Source organism: Myodes glareolus, chromosome 8 (genome assembly GCF_982192425.1).
Source record: "Myodes glareolus chromosome 8, mMyoGla1.1, whole genome shotgun sequence".
In the NCBI taxonomy this organism is placed as follows: domain Eukaryota; kingdom Metazoa; phylum Chordata; class Mammalia; order Rodentia; family Cricetidae; genus Myodes; species Myodes glareolus.
This window is the reverse complement of record NC_142033.1, coordinates 67,989,781-67,997,042: the sequence shown is the minus strand read 5'-3', so window position 1 is coordinate 67,997,042 and position 7,262 is coordinate 67,989,781.

The following is a 7,262-nucleotide window of genomic DNA, read 5'->3' as shown; positions in this document are numbered from 1 at the left end:
AGTCAGGGATTCCCCAGAGGTCAGGTAAACAAGACTGGTTTCTGCTTTAAGCCCACGGAGGAAGTTGCAAGGACAGAGGCCGGGGTTTGTGGTCTAGTGCCAGTACAGTACAGTACAGGCAGAGCCCAGGGTGCCAGAGCCTGCTTCTCCCTGTCCACTCAGGCTCAACACCCTCTGCACCAAATGCCTTCATGGAAATAGGCTTTCCTAACAGGCCGATGCAGCCAAGTGCACCAGGGCTTGATTTAGCCCCCAGGCTGTTGGCTCAGTGTTAAGAAACACTGAACCATCCTGAAATGTGACTTTCCTAGCTCCGGTTTTGTTTGTTCATAACATACAACATAAACATGCCAGAGTCTACTTTCCAAGTCCATGTCTGCCATCCAAGCCTTTCTCTGCCATCCAAGTGTCGTCTATGTATTAGTGTCAAGCCTAAAAGATGGTTTTTCTCCAGACAGGGGGTGATGGAACCCTCTGAGACCCACGAGGCATTCTGAACAAACAGAAAGGAACTTTTTTTTGGGGGGGTATGTTTTGAGACAAGGTCTCTCTATGTAACCCTGGCTATCCTGAAACTCACTATGTAGACCAAGTTGGCCTTGGATTTATAGATTCCCTTACCTTTGACTTCTGAGGGCTAGGATTAAAATCCTGTACTACCACACTCAACTTTTTTAAATTAAGTTTTTAATTGAAATAGTATTGCATCCCCTTTCTCCTTCCAGCCTCTCTTAGATACCGTCCCTAGAACTCCTTTCAGGTGTCCCCTCAAGTTGATAGCTTATTTTCTTTGATTATTATTATTGTTATGTGTGCCCGTGCCTGCTGAGTCCATCAGGAGATATGTAGATCCTTTAGACAAAGAACTACAGGCTACTAATGGCTGCTGGGAGGAGGAGAATAAGCCTCTCCCAGGGATAAGCCCCATGTTTGTCCAACCTGGAGCAGTCAGAGCTCACCTTTGTTGCTAGCCTTGGCTCCTAATTGAGATATAAAGTTCCCCGACTCTGTCCAGTTGGGCGGCCAACCACCCAGTCATTGAACTTTCTCCTAGCGCCTTTTCTGTGGCAGGCAGCACTCGAAGCACTTGGGCCATACATAAGCGGTAGCGCAGGTAAGGGGCTTGTGTGGACCTTTGCACAGGTCCCTCTCTGGCCAGGCTCCTCTGTGTTCTCACTTTGCTGGTGGCTGGTACCTACCCTTCACGATTCCATTCAAACTCACCTGTCAGAAAGGCCTCCTTTGTGCCCAGGGAAAGTGGATTTTGGAAAGTCTGCTATCACTGCACCATGTTCAGACCCATCTATAGCACTTCACTAGCTTACCCTCGAAGACAATCAACCATGTGGAGGGGATGGTTTCAGTTTCACAGAAAAGAACATGAAACACAGGATTCCCTTGTACCCCTCCAGCCACCTGCATGCTCTCTGTCACCAGTGCCCTTCACGGGTGCAGAGTAATGTGTCATTGCGATAGTTAATCTTAATGGTCAACTTGATGGGGTTTAGTGCAACCACGGGAACAGAACTCTGTGAGGAAGCCCCACCCTGAATGTGGGTGACACCGGTCCTGTGGTCCTGGTCTGAAGTAGAAGAAGAAAGCCAGATGAGCACCGGCATTCATGGCTCTTGGCTTCCCGACTGCGGTCACAACACAATCACCCTCCTCATGTTCCGGCTGCCATAACTTCCTCACCATGACGGACCAGACCCTCAAACTGGGAAGCAAAGCAAACCCTTCCTTCCTTGCTTACTTATATCAGGGATTTTTTTCAACAGCAGTAAGAAAACTACTGCAGTGTCTGTTAACAATTACCCAGTTCACCTGTGGTGAGTGTTCTGTATGTCAGACCAGTGTCCACCATTATACAGAAGGACACCTAGCAGTTTCACTGTCCTACACAACCTCCGTGCTCTGCCTACTGATCCCCCCACTTCCTGAAGCCCTGCTCATCCCTGACCTTTTCCTTATCTCCTTAGTGTTCCTTTGTCCAGAACGTCATTGAGATTGTGCAAATGAAGTGTGACTTTTTCAGGGCAGTGGGTGCCCTTCTCTTAGTAATATGCACTTGAAGTTTTTTCCGTGTCTTTTCATGCCTTCATGGCTCAGTTTTTAAAATGCTGAATAGTAGTCCTCTGTAAGGACACACCACAATGTGTTTACCTCGTCACCTACTGAAGGACATTTTGGTTGCTTCTTTGTTTTGGCAGTCCTGTATAAAGCTACAGTAAACATTTGTGTGCAGGTATTTGTGTGGATTTGAACATTTAACACCTTTGGCAAATGCAGAGGGTGCTTGCTGCCTTGTTTGGGAAAAGTATGGTGAGTTTTGTAAGAAGCCACCATATGGTGTTCCCGAGTGATGTACCACCATCAAGGAAATGAGTTTCACTACCAACTACATTTTCTGTTTGTTGTTCTGCTTAGTCTTGGTCAGCTTGACACAAACTAGAGTCACTTGGGGGAAAGGGACCTCAACTGAAGAATTGCCTCCATAAAACTGACCTGTGGGCATGTTTGCAGGGGCATTTTCATGAGTAATGATTGACATTGGAGGGCCCAATTTACTCAGAGCTGTACTATCCCTGGGCAAACCAGTAAGCAGTGACCATCCATGGTCTCCATTTCAGTTCCTGTCTCAAGGTTCCTGCTTTGATTTCCTGCCCTGACTGTAGTGGCATTTCAAATGTATGTAATAAATAAAGCCTGCCTGAAGATCTGAGAGTAAAACAGTCCCACTGGTCAGTATTACAGACAAGGTTATGGTAGCACACACCTTTAATCCCAGTATCCACACTAGTTGCCATAGAAATCAGATGGTGCATGCCTTTAAGACCAGTGGTGCACATCTTTAATTCTAGCCTTCGAGAGGAATATAAACTGGTAGTGTGTGGGGAGACAGCTCTCAGACACAGTTTCATTCTGAGATTATGGGAGGTAGAATCACTGTTTCGGTCTGAGGTCAAGGTAAGAGCCAGTGGCCAGCTGTTTTGCTTTTCAGATCTTCAGGTTGAACCCCAGTTTCTGACCCTGAGTTTTTAATAATTGTGCATCATTTGGCGCCCAATGTTTTGTGGCAAGAATTTGTGAAAACGTCATTTGCTTGAGGCTTTCTAGTCACCAGCCCAGGCCAGAGCTGGGACTGGAATTCCAGCTCCAGGAACTGGACCCAAACCTAGCCACCTGGGTCCAGGAGAAAAACTAGTGCTCCCAGCTACCATCCGCCCCAGTTTACCTTCCATGTAAAGATGGAAAATACACAGAGAATTTGGATACTGAATATTATTGTGTTGTCTTTGAATTGTTTGATTGCCGAGGAAGGAGCAACAGCTGCTAAAAGACATTTGATTATTAATGCTGCTGAATTAATTTTACATATTTTGAAAATGCCTTGACTTCAAAATTTAATTCAAAAAATATGTTACTTTGGAAAAGAGGTTTTGCTTTTGTTTCCATAGGAAGTGAGAGCCTGTGGACTCATTGTTGGTTAAGAAAAACAAGGTTTGATCAGCTGTGGATTCATTCTGGTTAAGAAAAATAAGGTTTGATTGAGGAAGACCCCCTGAAAAATCTCCAGTGGGAATGGATGACCCAGATGCTCCAATGTTTTAGAGCACCTCTGCTGCAGTTTCCTCTGAGTTCTACATCCAGAACAGCTTCAAGATTGCTGGCTGAGATGATCCAGCCTCACAGAGTACTCCAGTAAGGTGTGGAACCATAATCCTAAATTTTCTTTGAATCCCCATAAGATTATCAGCGCCCCAGTCAATAGGAAATAGCCTAGAAAACTAAGCTCACATTCTCAAAAAATAGATTATGGATGCTTATTGTTGCTTAATGTATTGGTTACAGATTGTTATGAATAATGGTCAGGAAAAAAGCTAAACAAAGGAAATTAGATCCAAGGTTCTTGTTTTGAAACAAAACAAAAAGGCCAAGTAGTGGTGGCACAACCCCTTTAATCCTAGCACTTGAGAGGCAGAAACAGGCAGGTCTCTGTGGATTCAAGGTCAGCCTGGTCTACAGAGCAAGTTCCAGTATGGGTTCAATAGCTACTGAGAAACCCTGTATCAAAAAACAACAAAAAAAAGAAAGAAAGAAAGAAGAGAGAAAAAAGAAAAAAGGAAAAGAAAAAAGGATATAAATATGATAAAATAGAAAGGTAGGTTATTGAATATATTCTGAAAAGAAAAGGGAGGATATAGATATAATAAAATAAAAAGGTAGATTATTGAGTCTACTTTTAAAAAGCAACTATTAGTTTTAAATGTTTTCTGTGGGTTTTACTTTTGTGTATTGTATGCAAATTTTGTATATTGATACAAATTTGAGATTAATTTTGTTAAAACATATTGTACATACATTTCTAATCTTGTTCACAGTATTGCATCTATACAGCTCTTTTAACAATGCAATAAAAATTTTTAGTCCTTGAAAATTATTATTATCAACTGCTTAGGATACTAAAGAAATACAGGTTAGTAGTTAATCACCTAGTATAATCGAACTTGTAGTTATATTAGGTATGCTTTCAAGGTCAAACAAAATGTAATTTAGATAGATAGGTCATCTTCAAACACTTCGGAGATATAAAGAATATGGCATTTAAGATGTTTTAGTAACCTAGGTTCTTCTTTCTTATGACAATGAGACGTGTCTGCTCCTGGCAGCACCAATCTACACCAGAGAAGCTGATGGGCATCAAAGAAACTCCACATGGAGTTTCCTTTCTTTGTGGCAAAAGTAAGCTACTCAACAAGAAAATGTTCCTGTCTCAACTGCTGACAGTATGCTGTCCTAATTAGACAGGCAGGACACAAAATATCCTGCTTCACAGAAAAGTCTGTAGGCCGAAGATGGATGCCCCAGCGTTGCAGAGGAACTTTGGGTGACTGTCCAGGAAGCCAGCTGTTTCTGTCATTACTCACGTTTTTGGAAGTCACTTGTTTATACTTCATGCTTACTCAGTTAATATTATTTCCTTCTTGGGTCTCTGAGGGAGTTGAAGATTAGATGGTTATAGTTATAATTTAGCAGACACAGAAAGCAAGTTATGATAGAAAATAAATTAGGTATAAGACTTTGGAATCACCCAGTAGGATAGATATAAAATATTTTCTCTGAATTTGTCAAATGCAAATGGACTAGACATTGTTGATGTACTTATTGCCTGTATATTGCATACAGTCATTGTACTCATTGTATATAGTTTTCTTATATTAGTTATATCCTTCCTATTTTTTTAGACAAAAAGAAGAAATGTACTGGCATTTCAAATATATTTTAATAAATAAAGACTGCATGAAGATCTAGAGTAAAACAGTCCCACTGGCCAGCCTTACAGACCAGGTTATGGTGACATACTTCCTTTGGTGATGATGTGTGACCTGAGAGTTATTCACTGAACTCAACCCTCTCCTCTCCACGTTGCTTTTATCACAGTGTCTTATCAGTGACAGCAGCCATAAGTAGAACAGCATTGACTGTTTCCACTCCTGTCCATCTCAGATTGTGAACTGAGAGCTGTTGTGTTCATCATGATATATTTAATGGTTGGTCCCGTAACATTTATTGGGCAAATTAGTCATTAATGTTATTAATTAATTAGTTAATTAATTAAAATAGCTCAGAACCACCTGCCCGGGGATGGCCCTGCTCACAGTGGTCTGAACCCCTTCTACATAAGAAAAAAATCAGCCAGGCGTAGTGGCATATATGCCTTTAATCCCATCACGCAGTAGGCATAGGCAGACAGATCTCTGTAAATTTGCGGACAGCCTCATCCACAGAGTGAGTTCCAGGACAGCCAGAGCTACATAGTGATACCCTGTCCTGAAACAAAAAATCCCCCCCCCCCGAAAAGAAGAAAGAGAGAGAGAGAGGGAGGGGGGGAAGGGAGAAAGAAAGGAAGGAAGAAAGAAAAAAGAAAGAAAGAAAAAAAAAACGAAAGAAGGAGAAAAAGAAAAATCAAGACATGCCCCCATCCACACACAGTCATGTTTACAGACCAATCTGATCTAGGCAATTCCTCTCAGATGACTCTAGACTGTGTTCAATTGACAATTACAGCTAACCAGGACACCCAAGATTTGATATTGGGTTCTCTCCCATTAGGACAGAATCCCATGGAGATGCTGTCCTCGTGACAGCATTAGCATTCCCGGAAGATATGCTGTTGCTTGGTTCAGGGTGCTAGAACGTGGCCATGTAGGCTCAGGAGCACACCTGGACAAGAATCACTCCAGCTGACCTGCAGCTCTCCAGACAGACAGAAGGATCTATTCTTGTTCAGGGTTGTTTGTTATGAAGCAATATCAGCAGTTGTGACTAACATCGACTTCTGAAGAATGGGAACAACAGGAACTCATCCATGTGGACAGGAAGAGATCAAGGAAGACCACTCTTGTCCAGTGTAGAGAACTTTGATGACATTGAACAATAGTTATAACCGCATGAAGGCCCTGGGTAATAACTGCTAGTGGGAGGTAGACGGGCAGAAAGGTGACTGGGGCTGGTAATGACCACCATGCTCTTCACTGACATGTTTTGGCCCTTTCCCTTTTACTGGCAATGACTTGTGTGCCCCACAACTGTCCTGAGAAGCAAGGAAAGTAAGAACAGGACAGTAAGTGTTTTACCCCAGAGGCCAGATCTCTAAAGGCTCCACTAGTCCAGCTCTACCCAACTTCTGGCATAGACACAGTGAAGTCTTTGCTGTCCAACATGGTGCTGGGGAGACTGGGAAGAGACCTGAGCCAAGGTCTTCCTTCCCTCCCAAGAAGCAAGGAAATCATGAGGTAGAACTAATGGTTTAGGGTCTAGGTGTTCGAGGCTCTCGTGGTATTCTTGTGCTCAGTGCACATATAGAAGGAACAGAAGGTATGCGGGGAGACTCTGGGTATTTCCAGGTCACGGGGTGAGCCAGCCTCCTTGCAGGCCTCCTTCAGAGCGAGCTGAATGAATCCATTTACAACAGGCCTCTATGTATACTGAATACTGTTGCCTGGCAATCGCCGAGTAGTTTAAGAGGCAGCAGCACCCTTGGGGCACTTTAGAAGAGGGTAAATACTCTCTCTGATATATTTGTTTGCCTCAATTTTCTTTGTGGCATCTAGGTAAAAAGTGCTCCAAAGAATAAGTTTTTCTTGGCAATATTGGGTAAATGCTTCAAAATAACTAAGCGTGTGTATGAATGAGCCTAGCTCATGAAGGAGTGTTTAGTAACCCATTGGAAGTCTCCTTGGGATACAAACACCATTCAT